Source organism: Rhopalosiphum padi, chromosome 1 (assembly GCF_020882245.1).
Source record: "Rhopalosiphum padi isolate XX-2018 chromosome 1, ASM2088224v1, whole genome shotgun sequence".
In the NCBI taxonomy this organism is placed as follows: Eukaryota; Metazoa; Arthropoda; class Insecta; order Hemiptera; family Aphididae; genus Rhopalosiphum; species Rhopalosiphum padi.
In genome coordinates this window covers 92,448,395-92,469,958 of record NC_083597.1, presented here as the reverse complement: position 1 = coordinate 92,469,958, position 21,564 = coordinate 92,448,395, and the positions used below count along the sequence as shown (strand labels likewise).

The 21,564-nt window shown below is 25.2% G+C and overlaps 1 protein-coding gene across 1 annotated transcript in view; it reads left to right on the top strand.

The window, feature by feature from the left end:
• LOC132929107 (uncharacterized) overlaps positions 1 to 21,564 on the top strand; it is a 147,088-nt gene that overhangs the window by 17,254 nt on the left and 108,270 nt on the right. The gene's annotated exons all lie outside the window — the stretch shown is intronic.

Here is a 21,564-nt window from a genome sequence, read left to right as displayed (position 1 = left end):
ATACGAGTTTATTGAAAACTGTAATGATATATATTAACGCGCCTAAAATATGTCATTACAACATAAATATTAAAATATTCATCGACAAAGCATCGACAATTACAATCATTAAAATTAAAAAATTCTGTTTTCAGCATTCTTGGTGATTTATTTATTTGAGATTTTATATCTGTCTAAGTTTTAGAGTAGTGAAATTATTAGTATTAATTCACGTTCACGTAGAAATTCAAAAATGAGAACGTATAACTTTAAAACGTTCTCTGATTAAATGTATAAGAACGAATAATTTTATAACATTTTTTAAGTATACCATTTTAAAACTTACAATTTTTTAACGTTTTTTTGGTGATTTTTTAAAAAACATAAACATTTTTATCGTTTTTTTTTTTTGGTAAAATAAACCATTTAAATAATAACGTTATACCTATAACTGTTTTTTTTACCATAACTTAATTTAACGTTTATCGTGAACCAAGTTAAAAAATTAATTATAGAACCGAACCAATAATTAACGTTTAAGGTTAACCTTGATTATTACAACTTCTAACTAAAACTGTGGTTCCTGGCAGGAAAAAATATCTATTTGGTATTTTGGGAGTTCATTACTAGAACTTTTCTAAATAATTAAGCAGAAAAAAATTTTATTCACAACACCAATTTTTAAATTGAGTAGAATCGATTTTATTTTATTTTTTGTATACACGTCAGAACAGAAAATAATTACCTGCAAGAAAATTGAAAAAATATTAACACTAAAATATTATATTTACATTAGATTTAGAAATAGATAAGTTTTTAAAGCATTTTTGCTTTTTTGAAATATTTTTTCATAGATACATTTTGAAATTTTCTATTCATTTATTTATTTATTTATTTAATTTTGGAATTTATTTTAAGTAAACAACTGATTAAGTCAAACATCTTAAACCTGACAGGTACCTAGTAAGTACTTTAAATTAACTTTGCGATGTGCTAGAATAAATCATATTATTTTTATTTCTTTTATAATTTTTAACATAGATATGTAATTTTTTTTTAATATTTTACTTTCAAAATTTTCTAGTACTAGACTTCTTGCGTCCATTGAAGATAATGCATAAGTAGGTTATGTATATTTTCTATCTGTAACTCTTCAAAGCAATTTCGATGCTTATTTATAATGTGATTTCCTTAACTGGTTCTTATTCTAAGCATTCTAATTAATTTCACAAGGATTTTTTTTTTGTAATTTGAGTATCTAGGTTTTTCGAAAACTTAAAATTTTTAAAAAGATAATTTCGACCGATACTTAAGTTTAGGATATCATCGGACTTCTACCTATCACTTATCATCATATAATATCTTATTTTATCTTAATGTGTTTGAAGGCCTATCTTTGAATTATTCCGGTAAATTTTCTTATATATCTTTCTAATTATATCTTAGATTCATCAAGTACCACGATATCATCCATGTTACATTAAAAGAGTTATATCTGCAAATACTTCATTTAACATTTTTTCTGTTTATTTATTTTAAACTGTTCAAGAGCTAAAACAAGTATAAAAATGTGTTAAGTTAGATTGTCTTATATCAGTCCAGATCTGACTCCAACTGTCTTTGATGTTCCTTCAAAAAAATATGCCTTGCATAGCGTATTTACATTATAAAACTTCACTGGATCGACTAATTTATTCAGAGTTTTAAAATAATAAGTTTTGAATTCAACAGGTTTTTATTAATTCTATCTTTAGTTGACTAGTGATAATATCACTAATCCAAAATATACTTGACGACGTATGATATCGATTTTAGTATTATTATTTTATTTTTCAAATTATGGCTTAAAACTATCTAAACATAAATTTAAAAAAAAATACATAATACATATCATACGATTATGTTAATGTATAATATTAAACATCAATTTATCTTATTTTGTTATCAAGAAAATTACTAGTTACCAGATAAACTGATAATAGTTATCGATTGATATTTTTTAAAATATAATAGAAAAACAAATTTTATAATTATAATTTATTTTTAATAAACTATAATCATCAAAATTTGATTTAAATTTATATAATTTAAAAAATGTCTTAATATGTGCACGTATCTATAATGCGTATATTATTTATTTTTTAATAGAATGACACATGACTATAATATGTGTGCATTTTTGTGTAAAATATTAATATTATGTTTTAACAAAATTACTAATTGTTCAATTCAGTTATTCAAAGACGAAGGCATTACATTTCTTTTAAAACACTAAAATGTGAAAAATAGTTTGTAATTATCGTTAATGTTGAATACTTATTAATATTATGTGTGTAACTCGATTAATTAAAAAATTATGCTTTTGCATTTTATTTGAACATATATCGAAGATTACTTGTAAATTCAATAAATTACCGTTCAAAACTTCGTAGGTTTTTTAATCAAAAAAAATATTTTATGGGAAATATTTTGTACATCCTTCAAGAATTAATCATGCAATACATAATAGCTTTGAACCTAAAATTATTAACTTATGTTAATTATTATATTATATTTATTATATTTCAATTGTTTACATTATTAAAATTGGATATATACATAATGTATATCTTTTAGGTAGTTTAACTTAAAAATGAGATATTAACATGGCCTAAATAATTAATTAAACCCTACGTAATACATAGGGTGATCCATGAAGATAAATATACTTTAAATTGTATACTATCCTACCACTTTAAAGGTCAAATGTTTGTTCTTCATAAAACACTTTGTAAATATAACTATATAAGTATAAAATATCTATGATAAAAAACAAAAGATATAATGTTATTAAAATAGTTATCATTGTTGTTCTAAAAATATTGTTTCATTATTAATGGTATTTCATATTAGTATTTTATAAAGATATAATACAATGTTAAAATTAGTCAAACTTATTAGCTAAATTATGTTGTATGGTTATTATTTAATAACCACGCTAAAAAATATATGATTCTTTGTTTAACAATCTCAATTTACAATGATCACATAATATATGAAGTATATTTTTTCGTCTATTATTTAATTGTCGTTGATTAATGATTTTTCAATTAAAAACTATCCATTAGTATTATTCCTAAAAAAATTATACAAAATTATAAAATAAAATGACGGTATTAAATATGAGTACGCTATAGTATTACATTGTAATTGATTCGATTAAACATTTTAATCATTCAATATTGTAAACATAACACATCACAAATTTCACATTGAATGTTAATACCTAATTAAATACATTACAATAGTTGTACTAAAAAACGTTTTAACAATTTATTTTTAATATAGCGTTTTATTTTGTATAAAATAAAGAATCTAACAATAGCTTTTTTATAAGTAGTAATAAAAAAATGAATCATTTTTTATTTAATAAATTGTAGATAATTATTGTATTTAATAATTGAATTAATTAGTCGTTTTAGATTTCAAATACAGTAACTTGTTTTATTTTAAACTCTAAATTAAAAACGAGTCTTCATGTAAGACATTTTAGAGCTCGAATTAAATTAATGTTTTTAATTTAATACGTACAATGTGTAACTTTTATCTAGATAAAACAATTTTAATATCAAAAATATCTTTTATCCAATACGCATTTAAATACTTTTCAAATATTTGTTGATTTGTACATTAAAAATGGTTAATAGTTAAGTTATAAATACATACATATTTTGTCATAGTATTTTAATATCTATAGGTACGATTTCACTATATTAATAGCTTAAACCTTGATTTAATCACGCCATGAAAGGGATGAATTATAAAACAAGAAAATATTGGTTTTTTTTTATGAAAAAAATAATTTTATTTTTATAAATGAAATCGTTTGCCCTTATTTGTTGAATAAAGAAAAATCACTTTATTATAATATAATAAATTTATTATCAATTTAAAATTAAGATATTTGTATAGTATGTATTGTATACATACCATTAACTTAACCATATTCTATACAACCCATAGTTAGGTTTTATTTAATTGTAATCTTATTTTACATTGTAGAATCTACAACATTAAACTTGTTTGAAAATATATGTAATATATTAATATATTATTATAATAATAAAATTGAACATTAATTATAATAATCAAAATTATATTATTTGTATAATGTAAATTGCGTAGTTTTTACTGCAATATATGCAGGTACATAACATCTAACTTTTTTATGGTGAATTTAAGTTTATTAATATAATGCATTACACGTAATATCTAGTTCAAAAATAATAACTTCACTAAAATTCCTTTTTATAATAACATTGCATATAAGTATTCCAAAGATGTTATTTATTTTATAAGATGATTGTATCACTAGAATACAGTAGCTGACGTTTGAAATTTCATTTTCTTACGGTTTTTATTTTTTTTATAACAAACTCAACTGTAATCAATCATTAGATCGGATATAGACAAATAGTGTTATTACCGGTATGAGTTAAGATGTTAAAGAACAAAGACGATATCTCTGGTATATAATGTGACTATTTGTGAAACAAATCGTCCTTGTGACATAAACCACCGATATCAGTATTTTCGCTAGGTACTTTACGCGTTTCATTGATTTTATGTTGATTGTTGTCCCGTAAGATTGAACAGAGAACAATGATTCCTAAAATGCATGAACAATAAACCGTAACTAGATATTATTATAATTAATAATTTAAACTTAATTATTAGTAATTTACCCTTATTTGTTTTTTTTTAGTGTATTTATTTAACGAAAAATAGTACATATCGAATTACGTAAAGACCAATATTATTGTAAATAAATTACTGATTTTAAGAAGTCAGTGTTAAATTTATTATTTAAGTTACTTATTCAAGATGCCGAGTGATAATATTGAGGAGCAGTCATACACCGATAAAAATTTAGGCACAATAGAAAATTTACCTATCTGTCAGATAACTAAAAAAATATTTAAAATGAGTTTTATAAAGTATACTGAAAATGTAGAAATCAATTTAGTTGGAAAAAAAAGGTGAATAATGGAAAAATATTGTAAAATTAACAAAAATAATAGAAGTATACATTCAAGACATTTTGTTTAAAAATAACACTGACATCTCGATAATAAGATATAATGACTACCTAGGTACAAATTAAAAATACCAATAATTTATATAGATATCATATTAATGTAACTTTAATAATCAATAAGACGTATAATACCGAGTATAATATATTGTGGTTGGTATCTACTTTAATGGAGTGGAACGGAATTAGAATCATTTCTGGATGCTTTTTCGTGAATGGGATTACGTAAATTATGCGAAATTATAACAATATTCCGCTGTTTTGGTGATCAATGTATATTATATTGTATACCTAATGTATATTATTATGATATTGGTTTCATTGCTTAATACTCTGCCAACAATATTGTTGTTAAATCAATAGAGAAGGGAATTGAATACCAAACAGAGTATGTTTAATGGGATTTCATTTCAATACCTGCGGCGTACGCGTCCGAGAAACCGAAAACTGTTTCCCCGGGGTTAAACGTCATCCACCACAGTACGTCATCGGCGTACGGTCCACGCGGGATACGTTGGAAATAAAATCATATTATATTTCGTTTATCGACAGTATTATTACTCTCCAGGATGGCACAAAATAAAAAATAAAAATCCAAATATCACGACAGATTATTTGAAAATATACGACCAAACTGTTCACAGCTCACCACCGATGAGTAGCTTGAGAACATAAAATAAAAATTATTAATCCAAGTACACATGACGGAAAATACATTTCTCCCTGTACCTACAGGGACGTTTTAGGACGCTAATCAAACGCACCGACTTCCGAACGGATCGGCCGCAAACGCATTGCACTGTTTCGTAAACAAATGGGACGTGGGCGAAATAAATGTTCGCTGTGGTGTATGGGTGATGTGCGGGTTGTGTACGCTGGTGCACGCCGACGAGGAATACCGACGACCGGAAAGATCGCATTGCAGTGTAATGCAAAAAGGATTGCATGAAAAAGGGAAACCGCATTTAATACCACAATCTTGGACGTGACGTTTTTCTGGCTAGAGAAACAAAAATAAAAAAAAAATGTTTTCCACAACGACTGCAACAGCATCGCGTTGAAACACTAGCCATACCCGTCTACACATCTATTATTATATTTCTAAAAGAAAAGCTGATTTTAAATTAGGATCGTAGAACAGCATTTGGATTCTCGCGTTCGTATGATTTACATGCTGTTGAAATGGTAAATAATAGGTAAATATCTAAAAACATTATTATTTTGTAAATCCGATTTGCTAATAATTTTATTGCACGAAAATACGATATAAGTGTAATGCGCTGTAGAAAAATTCCAATTTCAATACTACGGACGAAGAGGTGTTCATTTATAATTAATTTTAAAGCTGTGGTTTCCGATTAATTTTAAGCTGATTTCTACTTCAATGCAGCAGTGTTACGATAAAATATAATATTCAGTCGATAATAATAATAATAATAATAATAATTATTATTATTATTATTGCGAAGCACAAATATGTCGTCTCTAAAAACAGGTATTTGTTTATGCAAACCACGAGTATACATTATTGTCTACACTCTACAATAACCGAAAAGCGATCGACCCGATATTAAAAAAAAACACATTAAAACGTAATCTAGTCACAATCTCCCTGCAAGGGGTCGTGTTTGTTCGGTGCATCGTGATGTGATTGCATACTTTTACCTTTTTTACCTGAAAAAATACAACTCAGTTGTGTACCAACCGTGAAAAAAAATAAACACAATATTTTCCTTTCCGGTAATTGAAATTTGGAAAAAAGTTTAATGTACTGAAATATTATTGAACAAGTACTTGCTGACTTTCGTATAATAAATATATGTAGAAATATATAAACACTAAATTTTAGGTTTACTTAAAATCTACTGTTATTTTAATAAGTATAGAAAAAAAGGAATTTAGAAAATTAAAAAAGTATTTGCTAAACATCATAAATATTTTATCGTAGGCATATAAGTAGTATTCACAGCATGGAAAAAACCTAATTTATTAGTGTTTACGAAACCTTTGTTATATTGTTATTACTATATTTGAGGATTTATGGATTATGAGAAAATAAAAAAAAATAGATATTTTCAACTTAAAATAAAATATTTCTGCATTAGGAAAAAAAATAACTACGAATTCAAATTTCTTCGGTTTTGTGATTTTGTTTTTAGATAAAAATGTAAAAGGGTCTGTGTCACAGCCATGTTGATTTGCGTGACGCAGACAGCGTTTCGATACGCATCGCCGATAAATGCCAATGGTCGCTTCGGGATTAGAATATTCATTGTAATTATTCAGGTGTCTCGTCAGTATCCGATTTCACACGAAACAACATGTTGTTATCCGTCGGGTCATACGCCAGTGAAATTATTGGTTCATATGCGCAAGAAATCCTAATGAATTGGAGGTTGCCGACGGACTAGCGTTTGACGAGTGTTGGGTCAGTTGAAGATCTCTGGATCACTATAATACGCGTGGTTGATATCATCATCCCATGGAGGAAATAAAAATACAACAATAATTTTATATGGGAATTACTACTTTAGAATTTCGTTACTAGCTTTGGTTTCTCTCGTTGCGAATTTCGCCGGACGTTCGAGTAATCCTCCCATGTTTAGGCCAAAAGGATGGTTCGGATTGCCATGGCCGAATATGCTACTCCGGGGGGAGGGGGATCAAGAGATTTAATGTGAAACCGCTCGAGCCAAACGGGTTTCGCCGTATACCATGGTTTAAAAATCGTATCCCACCGGCACATTAAATCCAAGCTTTTCTCGGTCGAGAATCGATTTGGAGAGGAATCAATTTTTTATTATAAAACACACACACACACACACACACACAAATATATATATGTATAATATGTATAATGAAATGATAGCAATTCGTTTTTTTTTTCATTTTTCATTTTTAATTTAATTTGAACTTATAACCAGTTAACCTGTACCGTCAATTCAAATACCATTATTTCGTATTTCAATAGCAAATAAAACAGACTTGTTTGAAACGTTTAAATAATATAATAATATCGTACTCGTCGTTCGAGTTATACTTGAAAAAATACTGTTGTTCACGCTCATTTGAGAGGGTTGATGAAAATAGTTTTTAGTCATAAAAACTTCTTTATATGTACATTTGGGTAACTCACTGACTATATTGCTATTAAATAACGGAACTCTAATAATTATTTCATGTCATTTTATCAAGTTTATCGTATTTTATTGTTTTAACTAAGATTTTCTTTTAAATTAAATATTTTAAATATATCTTGCTATTCAATACTGAATAAGTGTTTTTAAACATAGCATTATAACATTCAGATTTGTAAATAGTAATCTAAAATTTAAAAAATCAAAGAAGTTATCTGACAATTTATATAAAATAAGGGTTAGGTTAAAGGAAAAGGCATTATGCGTTATTGATAAAATCTTAACAAGTGTATTATAAAAAAGAAAAATATATGTACATAACTAATGTCCCGTATACACTAGGATATTTAAAAATGTACAAAAATATATTTTTAATGGTATTAAAAATATTATCTTGTGACAATAAACTTATAGAATTATCACTCTGAAGTATGCAGTACCCTCTGAAATTATAAACTAAGCCTAAAATAAATAATACAGCAAACTTAGTTTATACGTAAAAGTTATTGCAAGCACTTTCACATTAGTTAATTTGTATTCAGATATTTTTAATTAAATTGGAATTAAACTATTATCCTAGTATTAACATAACTTTAAAAAAAACATTTAATCAAAGCTATTTAAGTTAGATATGTATTATAAGGTAAAATTATTATGCCTGAAACTGTTAAATTAACAGTTTTTATTAACCAGGTTATTAATCTTAACTGTTTAAATAATATTAAAATAATATTAAAAGTATTTCGGTACAAACAAATTTAATATAATTTATCAAAATATTATATTATAAAATAAAAATGAAACACATTTAACTCCTAGACATATACAAATAAATTTTCTTAAAAGACTAACGAAATGTATTGGTTACAATAATATGTAAGCTGTATAAAAATGAATTCAATTGTATTGCATTTTTTTTTGCTTTCATGAAGTTTTGAAGTAGAAATCTTTAACTTTAAGATTGGTTTTTGGTAGCAAATTTGATTTAATTAGTATTTGGAGAAGTCAACAAATAAAATTTCTTTTATATTTTTTTCAAAATAAACAGTAGAGTGACTTAATTTTTCAACAACAATTTATATTAACATTTTTTAGACATAATATAATTTTCAAACATTTTAGTTTTTTCTCTTCTTTATTTTTTTATATAATAATTTGAAATTATTTGTTTTTTAGATTTTTATCGATTTAAGAAAAATACATTTTTACTTATAAAAAATTGACAATTGAATACAAGGTTCTTCATAAATTAATTTTATAGCATTTTGAAAACATAGAAAATATATGAGTAAAATATTTTTTTTATATATTATATTATATAATATTGGATTTAATTTTGACAAAATCTTGTACCTAAAAAAAATGTTGATTTTTCTTTAGTGATTATAATTGTTATACATCCCCAAAAAAAATGTTAGGGACTCTAAACTTTTTTCCATATATATTTTTTTCTATACACACTAAAGTAGTTTTTTTTTAAAAATAGTCTAATTTATATCCTGTTCTTACAATATTATAATAATTATTAATTAATAATATTAATATTATGAATTTTTTTATTGTTATAAATGCCATGTAGGATTAAGTACAGTAATGAAATAATTAAAATATTACTAAGTAGGTACACAACAACAATTATATAAAATATTTTCATATTTAGTGAAACGTATGTTATTAAACTTAAATTATATTTAACAATAACTAGATACCAGTCAAATAATGGTAAATATACGCTATTATCAATGAAAAAAGTTCGAACAGATTCAAAATTATGTATGTAAATTAAATACAAAATATTCAACCTTATCTTCTCAAAATAGTTTTTCGTATAAGTTGATTTATTATTTAATAATTTGGACACATACGTACATTGCAGTGATCTATTCAATGAAGATGTTTACTCCGAAACCTATTTTTTACAGTAAAATGATTCCTTCGGTTTTTTTTTTATTACTTGTCGATATTAATTATTTTTGAAAGTTTTTTAATCGAAAAATTTCTTGTTAGTATTTAAGTATTGTACACTCCTCGATTCGTCCATTCAATTGTAATATTTTCAGAATTAATCACTGGCGTATAGGTATTAGAAAATGTATAATACTATGTGCAGTATGCATTATACACGCAGATAAATTTATGTGACACACCTGTTCTGATTTTGCTGTAAATATTTCAAATCATACGCTAAAATCATGTACTAATAATAATTAATGCAATACTCTGAGTAATAATCGATGTTCGTCGCCATTTGGCGTATATATATTGATCAATCGAGTGATTAATGTTATATAGTTATACCATAAACAGCATAACTAAAATTGTTGTATTGATACATATGTCTGCAAACGACCCTTTCCTATATACAATGACCCAAAAACAAAGAAACCCTTTGGTTCACTGTTAATCACTCTGAATTCCGGAATATCAAATGTTTCAGAGGGTCTTAGCGACATTTCGGTTATGTCGAAACTGTCTAAATTGAAAGCACTCTGTTAAACGATTCAAGAATTATCTCATCAAGTCTGCCTAGGGAACAGTAAGCTCATATTAAAGTGGCCGTCGTTTATTCGAAACAATTTATTTATCATGATAAAACTTGAAATTCGTCTGTTTTACCGATAAAAACTAATATTACACAACCAAATACTTTTCTGGTGGCGTATTTACAGTAACTATGCTAAACGTTAAAATAAATAAATAAATATTAAGGTCGATAATGTACAGTACCTATAATAAACGTTAAAATAAATTAATAATAAGGTCAATCAATGTACAACACATATACATATATATATAAATATATAATCATAAATATAATCATTTTTAAAAATCTGTAAGTACCTATGATTTAAATTGACTTAAGTGGTTAGATAGTTTTTTTTTAGTAATTAGAATCACTTACTTATTTGTATCTATTATTTTTTTTTCTTGGCACCTTTACATAGTTTGGAATATAGTTTGAATAATTTTTTACCGAGACTATTTAAAATAGTATAACTAAATAGTATAGTTTAAATTAATCATATAATTTTGAATTATTATATTCTATCTATATCTTAACCAGAATTATAATAGATAGTATTCAATAGATTTATGTGTATTTTAAGCACATTTTTAGTTTTTCAAATATATCACGGTCAATTTTTGTTCAGTAATTCTACGTTAAGGAATTCAATTTATAATAATATAACAGATTATGTATAAAACACAAACTATGTTTTTAATGATTATTATGTAATTTAAGAATACTGTTTACCTAAAAATGCTTTTAGGAACATCAAATATAAAAGTATTTAATTTTATAAAAAAAATAATTGACAACTTTTATATATGGATAATGGATATAATATTATGAATATTTAGTTTATTATATAATGTTATTTCCATACATAAATTTATATCAATTTAATTTTGATTCAAACACAAATATCCAGTTCAGCAAAATGTTAACTAAATTAAATCTTTTACTTATATTAAAATATAATTTGTATAAGATAAATGATTCTCACTATTATTTTTTAAGAGGTAAAAAATATAGTTTTGGTATACTTTTAGTTTCATTGCCTTCGTAATATAATTTAAGATTTTTGTACCAATATACATTATACATGTTTACGCATATCGATTTTCTTAAGAGTAAACGAGATTAAATAAATTATATAATATACTAGTAATATTTTTGAATATGCGAGCAATATTTAACTCCAATAAACTGCATAGACTTGGCGATCATGCAAGTAGTCTCGTTCCATTTTCCGGATGGCGGCTGATTGATTGCGGCTACGCGGGCATGACCTTTTCAGTGTCCCTCTTTGCATTGAAGCGGTATATATAGTGATGAGAGGGTTTCCATTGCTAATTGTTGCCTTTAGGATTAATGGAGAAATAATATATTTCACTGACCTTAGTCCTAATAATAAATTACCATGTTTTTGTTTTTGAAACAGAAAAAATAATAGTAAAAATAATAAAAATTGTACAATAGAAAAAAGGTTGTTTTTATATGGTACGAATAAAAACTAAAAAAATCAAAAAGGATCAAAAGAAACTTAAAGAACCTATTAAACATCCAAGTGCTTAGTGACAATTTTCTGTTCCTTTTCCGGTATTGCTTTTGGTCCCTTAATGAGTTTCAGGGCTAATTAATTTTCCATGGTCGAGTAAAGGGTTGTTGGTATATTATTGTTTACTATATACAAAGATAAATTATAAATTTTTAAATAATTTGAAAAGCATACCTAAGGTGTTGTATTATTTTAAATCGATTGTTTTGTAAAGGAATTAATTCAAAAAAATGTATGTCATTATAAAAACAAAAATAAAACCCTCCATTAACATTATATGTTCTACTTTAAATTATTACCAGTGTTTGGATGTATTGTAAGTTGGTGTATAATAAATCAAATACGAGACTTTTTTTCTTCTAAATTGTAGGGTAATTATTAACAAGAATAATGTGCTTTATAACTTTTTTTTATAGGTGATAGAAATATTTTTAATAAGTAATGGTGAAATTTAAATAAGGGTATAACATATATTTTAATTTTAATCTCGAACAATTTAATTTTCTGAATATATTTTTAAATGTGACTAAGAATATTATATTTTTATTACATTAAAATTATAACATGCATTATTATCACTAGTTGGTTTAAAAAAAAATAAACTGTAAACATTAAGTAAAGAAAATATCATTTCAGTTTTTTTATTTTTATTAAAAGCATCAAATACAAATTATAAGTATACGTAGTGTTACAACTTCATGTGAATGTACTCAATATATTCAACAGCAGTAAAGTTACATTAAGTACATGAATATGCAATAGCTAAGTATACGTGTATGACGTGTATGAATAATAATATCTACTGTTCTGATTGAACAGAGTTAATTCCTTTTTACACATTGCAAACGCTGTTTCGTTTTCATTTTCGTACTCTCATACTTTAATAATCTTAAATTCATATTATTGAATACGAATAAGGATCTTACTTTTAAGATTTGAGTATGTAGGTACGAGATTCCATAAATAAAAAAACAACGGATAATGATAACAAAAAACACATGGGTCAGGAAAAAGTTGTTTTAGCAGATTGGGTGGGATGTAGCTAGTGTGTGTAGTAAACGAGACGAATAAAAATAAGACAAAAAAAAAAAATAATAAATAAATTCGATTGTATCGCTATCAAGTAATCTAAGAATTATTGCGGAAAATTGAGTTGAACACATTGCCACGGTAAAAAATACTCGTACATGACTCTATGAATAAATATATTTTATGTTTATAGTAATTGATGTAAGGCAATGAATAACATGTTACCTCTATATTTTTATATTACACTTTTTCCTTGAAAACTTCGTTGTTTTGATATAGGTTTCACAGGCATGGATATTAACGTTTTAAACTAAATTTTTTAAGTGTTTCGCTACATATTACAACCATAAAAACTTATTAAGAATAGATGCTTTTAAAACGTGTTTTATTATTGTTAAAATTATTACTGTCTTAAACATCTTAAACATTATGCAAGTATACTTTAACTAATAAAACATATCATGTTTGCTACTATAAATTATTTATATATTCTATAATATATATTTATATTTAAATAATTATATGATATAACTTAATAACTTATACATAAAAATAAGAACTAGATTAAATATGACAGACTAATACGTTTAAATATAAAAAATGTATTGTATATTATCACTGAAATAAACTTTAGTTTACGATTACTAACAAGGTGTAAATATTGAAAATAAGTACCACAGACAAAAATAAAAATACATAATATTCAAAAATACTGATATGGAAATTACGTTGTTTTGGTTCTGCAAGAGTAGTACGCTCTTAAAATCTCTATTAGACATTTCATACGATAATTGTGTTGTGAATATTTGTGACCCCATTAATTAATATTTTAACTTTTCACCACCTAGAATGTAACACAATTAAAATCCATGGTAGATTGAGTGGTGTTGTTGTTGGTATTATTTTGCTTTGTCCGTATACTGACAATTATATAAATATCGTGTGAAACTTTAAATCTTTTGAAATTAATGTTTGAAATATGCTAAACCACCTTCGTAGATAAATTAAAACGGTCGAAAAGAATAATATATAATGTGATATGGCGTGTGAAAAAACACTAATAAAAAATATTAATATCAATGGTATTGAATTCATGTTCAGCTAACATGTGAATAAACCCAGACCAATTTAAAGGTTGAATTTGAGGAGCCATCAAAATTGAATAATAAAAACCAATTGTTTTGTTTGCATATGTCAGGTAATGGATCATTCATTCACTAGAAAGATTATGGTAGCAGTTAAGTACAAAATATAGTATACAAAGTCTTTGAGCAAAACTTATAGGTTCATATATATATATATATATATATAAACATATAATACATAATACATAAAATTACAGTTAAAAGAAGAATGATACTTCCAAATAAAAAAATGTAAGCTTTTTCGGGGTTACTAAAGTTCAAAGTTGCCTACTTGTATATATATATATATATATACACATATTATAAAACAATTGTTTATGAATTACGTTTTAACTTTAATTGTTTGTTAGTTAAACAATTTAAAAAAAGTAAATTTTTCGTCATTTGTTTATATAATTATAAATATTATAAAAACAACAATGTTTTTCTGGTCTCAATTTTTTAAATATGTAAGCTGCAAGTAATGGTCACAGATTTTTCTGGGCAGAACCTTTATATTGGTTTTTAGGTGACGGATATTCAGCTTCAGAAGGCTGGCGTACGGGTGGGAGTTGATTTAAGTGACGGGGTTAAAGCGAAAAAAGAAAGTGGTTAATTTTTAGGGTTCACGAACGCGGAAAAACGGGAAATTGCCGTAGGACAGGATATTGGGGAGATTTTTCCGTCTTCTATCCGCTTTTCTGGGACGTAAAGCGAACGTGACGAGAATATCCAACGGACAGCTTCCTTTTACTATGAAAACGAAGGAGAAGGGTAGTTAGGTTCAAAATAAAGGATCGTCCGGTTTGGTGGTGGTAGTGGTGCGGTGTAGATTGGGGTCAAATTGTCCTCTCTTTCTCGCAAACTATCGTTGAATAGGTGTGTAAGTAAATAGATGTATGCATTTTGTGTGTGTGTTAGTAGCTATTGGATTTCTGGAAATTAACATGAAAAAAAAGTACGTGATCAATTTTCTTCGGTATATAAACATATGTCACTGTCAGTGTTATTTGAGTCCTTGTGGTTAAAGTTACAAAATAAAAGGTTCAATTTACTTGTATAATATCTATATATTATTTAATGATATTATATGGAAATAAATTAAAACTGTTTATAGTTAATAGGTAGAATTTGTTATTTACAATCATCTCAAAAATTTCTGAAAATTAATAGGGGGGTTTTTTAAAATAAATAATATTGTTTATAACACAAATTTTATTTTACTTGACTTTGTATCGTATAATGTTTACCTCGTGCCAGCCGTACCTAATTTTAATAAATTAAACGAAATATTAAAAAGGATTAGATTAATTAAAACTTTATAGTATTATTATTTTTAATGACAAATATGAAATGAAAAATTCTGGAACGAAATTTGATCGACGTATCAAAGGTAAAAGAAATAATACGGAATATTAAATATGCTTCAAATAAATATTGTCCATAAAATATAAATACTAACTTAAATTCATATAAAATAAAATAATTAATTAATATTTGAGACATATTATAGCATTTAGATTAGCATGTGTATCATTATTACAAAAAAACAAAATTAAATAGTTTATTAAACTATTTTTCTATAATCTTGTGTTTATTTTAGCAAGGATTTCGATAAAATCTGATAAAACTATTAATGTTATAGATAAAATCACCAATAATTTAGTAGTTTATAATAACTAATACTTGTAACAATAATCTTTGTTCATAAACAAAATATGTCCATATTAGTTACATACAATATATTAAAACATAATATACACATATGCTATGAAAAAAATATTTTTTCAGTCCAATATTGTATAGTTGTTGTAACTTTTAATTGTGATAATGTTTTAATCTTTTTTTTTTTTTAGTTCAATTATATAATATTATTTACAAGAGGAATATGTGATGATATTATTATTTATATTATTACAGTCAAAACATTTTAAATATAATCATTTTTTATGAACCACTTAAATAATTACATACGCTTGTCAGTAAAAAAAATATAATAATTACTGTTGATAAATTAAAATTTTTATTTTACTCTTTTTCAGTAGGATTCACGTATAACAAAGACAATTGTAACAAAAGGTTCTTGTTTCATCGTATGTCTAATTTGTTAAAGGTCAAGTTTACTATTGTTGTGTTTATAAATTTATAGTATGTTTTTCAATTATATTTTATATACTATGATTTTTATCTTATTAAATCATATTCCATTTTAAAGCAACAACTTTTAAAATCTGTATTTCGAATTTCCATTGTACTTGAATGTTTTATTACTGGAAATACAATAATTAATTTTTCTATGTGTACAATTTTATATAATATTTTACACAGTATACAATTTGAACATATTTTTTTTTCTGTTATAAAAATGGATTTTTGAAAATGTGTGTATGGATATTAGTGAAAACCGGAGGAAATTATTTGATCTTGGTATCATGGAGAGTTGAAATTGTTGGTCCGTTACCACGGGCAACGTTGAAAAGTGTTTCTTTTTTGTTTTGTTGGTAAAAGAAAAATCGTTAGTGGTTATAGACTATTTCATTCCTAAATCATTAGGGTCCCTAAAGGGAAACTCTCATAATAATGTTTAAGTGCATCACAACATTATTTAGAGGTATTTCAGAAGCCATCGTACTAATAAAAGTTTGTTTTGACTTAAGTTACGTTTTTCACAAAACGTCATCACAGAGGATGTTGCTCACTATAATAATGTTCAGTGAAACTATTCTATTCACATAAATTTTTATAACATCAATTTTTGATTAATAATTTATTGTTATTATGGCATTTACAAAAAAATATCTCTAAATTTATGTATTTATTCTTGGTGTTAACAAAAATAAAATACTTTATGTATTTTATGACCATATTTTCTTAGTATTGGTTTATAAGTATAAAAGTTTGGATTCTATACATAGATGCTAAAAACAAAAGAGCTAAGATTTAGAAAAATAACTCAACACTAGTATTATCTTGGAAGTCATTATATGAAGGTTTTTGAACTATGTATTGTATTAGTGTGATTTATTTATATAAATAGTGCATTTTAAAGTGTAACTGAACTGTCAATAAATAAAATTTATACATTTTCGTAAAATTTCAAAATGCTTAAATAATTCTTAAAATAATAAAATAATATTATGGAATTATAATTTATAGTACCTTTATATTATATGCGCCCATGAAAAAAAAGTTAAATTTAAAAAACGAAATTAAAATGTATATAAATTTGTGGATTACAAAATGTAAATAATTAGTGTACACTGAACACATAACGATAAAAAAGGGTCAATATTGTTTCACATAATGTGACATTTTTTTAACGATCATAAATTACGTTTAATGTTAAATTATCGATTTAAATTTTTAATAAAAATATTATATATATATATATATAGATTTTAACATTATTTATTATTGGTTACTAATTATTGATATATCTTTATCTGTTTCAGGTAAAGTTTTACTCAATCTAATACGATGATTTACCGCTCAAGTTCCTTCAAGATCTTTTCAAGCCATACAGTTATACAGTATTATTATATTATATAATTATTAAAGATTAACTATTTAGTTAATTTATTTTCAAAAATAATTGTATGTGCATTGTGATTTTTAACTATTGATTTAAAAATCGAAGAAATCATATCAAATGTGACTTAAATTTAAATTCAGATCAATGATAATAGGATCAAGTACTGTACTACACGTATACATCGTACAATGCTTAAAATTCACACCGTGAAAAATTATTTATATTAGTCGTATGCAGTTATTTTATGTTGTTGTGTAGGTCGACTAAATGTAGATATAATATATCGTTGATGTATTGATACCAGTTTTATACATTTGATTTTATTAATAGGAAATTTAAGATAGTAAAAGGTCGGTGTGCTTTAATATGCCATCAATCTTGAGTAATGAACTGCCGAACGAAATTATCGTTATCGTGTGATACCGTCATAAAAATTAAAATTAACGCCTACACGCAGGTTGGGCATATTTCACTTTGACGAATATATATTGTATGAAAAACAACGCGGTGTATTGTATTCCTATTGGCACGCGATCGGAAACCTTAGTAATAAGCTTAAGTAGTGCTTTCAAATTTCCTGTTGTGTATAGATTTGAGTCTGATGATGTACTACTGCACAATATCGACGAGAATATAATACAAATATCCAAATATAGTATATATGTGCGTGTGTAATACTGAAAACAGAATATATAAAGACCTTTTAGATTTAGATTTTTTTTTAAATAAATGTTCAAAAAGTTGAAAATATAATCATTAAACGGATAAATGCTTTTACATGTCTAACTTTATACATACATATTTATGTTTGAAACTATTAGTATTCTTTTTTTTTTGCACAAAACTATCAACTGAAAAATGACAAATGTAGATGATGTTCGGAAAAGTTTTAACATATTTCAAAAAGAAAAGTTCACATATTAACGTAATCACATTTTCCTTCCTGATAAAAAAAAACTAGTTTGAAAGATATTTAGCGTGAAATTTAAAGCGCTGAAAATATGTACCTTTTACGGAACACATTTCTTTCAAAGTTTTAAATTGTTACCTTTCTATTAAAGTTAAAATGTAATTATTTTGGTTGTTTTCTAACCATAACCAATCGATTTAATAGGCCAAATATTATATTAATTATAAATAAATATTTATTCAAATAAGTACATCTTAATAATAAAAAACAGTTGAAACGAATGTTATTGTGTTAGTACAGTTATTTATTTTAAGTATCAATAATTCAATATCATAATACTTACATTTAGTAAACTTACAATAAACTGTCTAAATTATTAAATTCTTCATAAAATATAGAATTTTATTTTTCATGTTAATTTCCGTAGTCAATTATTTTATTATTATCATTTTAAAATTTAAAAGTTGCATACGTATCTATGTTTTTATAATAATAGATACAATGTATCGTTGATGTTATAATTTCCATTAATTTATACTTATAGATAATCAATTATGTACCAATATTTTTTTATAATAATAGTAATGAGATGAGATTAGAACTAAAGATATTCATCACACTAAATAAAAAAGTAGAAAAGTAAGTAATTATTCTGGTGTACACTAAAACTTTAAATTTAAAAATTAAAAATTTAGTATATTTATAACCATAAAATAATTTAATTTTTGAGATTTCATCAATATTTAAACTTCAAATGTTTTGAAAATAATATGCTAAGTATAGCAAATTTTAATATAAACAATAACTGATTAAAAGTAACTTATGGTTATTCGTTATTGAATAACAACAAAATAACGAAATTGAGTTTGTCAAAAACTGGTTTTAGTTGAAATATCTAGTATTTCCAATTTTATTATTAAAAACACTGCTGATGTTGTTTTATTTTTTTAACTAACATTTTATCAAAGTTTAAAATTGAAGCATTATTTCTAGTGTTAAAGTATCTTAAGATAAACCAAAAATAATAACTTATCATTGATAAATCAAAACAATATTCATTTTTCCACTGTAAATCTAAAATAATATAATATATAAATTTATTATTTTTTACTTTTTTGATATGCTTGTAAACATTTCTAATTTCCATTGTATACCATTATATATAATAGTGCAATATTACTGTATGGCTGATGGAATCGTACCTAAGAGAACATAAAATAGGGTTGTTCGTCTTAAGGATGAGCTTTAAAATAGCATAACGGATATTTGTACCATGTAAAAACCTGAGGGAATAACTTTTTGTGTGCAACTCGGCTATTTTTCGCAGCCATTTTTTTTCTTAAGAACGAGCTGTGAATCACTCTACGTAATCTAGTGCATCGCATTTTACCATCTCGGATTCAGTAAAACGAACTATTATTTATGCCAGTCCCGGGCGTGTTTTTAGTATAATATGGACGTTGCGGAAAACACAAACATTTTCTACTGATAGAGTTTTTTTTTAAATATTTCACACGCATACGAAAAATTTGACATTATTTTCGAGGGATACCTACCCAACGAGGGTTTTGTGAGTAGTTATAGAGTCTCTTCGGATAGTACATTGAAGACAACATAAAGTTTAGAAGAAAAAAATACCTCACGTACGTAATTCCTAAGTGGGCAGGTACCTATAAAGAATCTTTATCAACGTGTAGACATGACGTACATGTTCAACGTGTGGTTTACAGCCATTTTTTATATAGTTTAATCATAGAAAATACATGTATTTTTTAATTCAATATTGTAGTTACTAGTGCACACAACAGAGCGAAGTAACGCGTTTTATCAGAATTACTGAATATCGCCATAGGAAAAATAAAATATTATTTTGTCCTTTTGACGTCAAATCTATACAATAGTTTTTGTCAGATATTGTTTGAATATAAAAAATAGATGGTACAATGAGATGGCTGAGGGAGAAACAGTACGAAAATTGTCAAACCCGAATGAGGTTAACCAATAAAAAAAAGTAATTATGTCAGGTCAGTAGCTCCGGTCGTCAATTCTCACATTTTGCGTTCCACGTTTTTTCACAATTTATGGTATGCAATTATCCCTCTTCATATTATAATCTAGTCGATCTATTTTGGGGTTTTGATTTTCCCTCAACTCCTTTCACAGGAATATCTCGAGTAATAATCACCTTTTGTTTGCCCATTATATTCAAAACTCCGCCTTAACATATCCCAAATATATTTAATTATTATTATCATACATTTTTTTTTTCAATGGCAATACTAGATTTAAATAAAAACTTATGGTTTGAAAATTTGTCAATTTATGATACATAATATTGTCTTGTGCCCGAATACTAATAAAAAATAAATTAAATAAAACAAAACAGAAGTTTAAAACTGTATTACATTTGAATCTCAGTAACACGAAATTTGATTTTCGAAGAAAGATAAGACCTCTTAAACTTTAATAACACTTAGATTTTTCATCAACTCATAGATGGAATTTCACATTTTCCTTGAATTTCAATCCGTTAACATTATTTACTCGTATTCAATTAACCCACAATCGATTGCATAATGTAATCTCATGCAATAGACTTCTTGTCAAATCATCGAATTCGATATCCATGTATTAATGATTATATTCATTAAGTTAGAGTTTAATAACACTATGAAATTAACATATTTTAAAGTAATGATTCGTTGCGACGTCAGA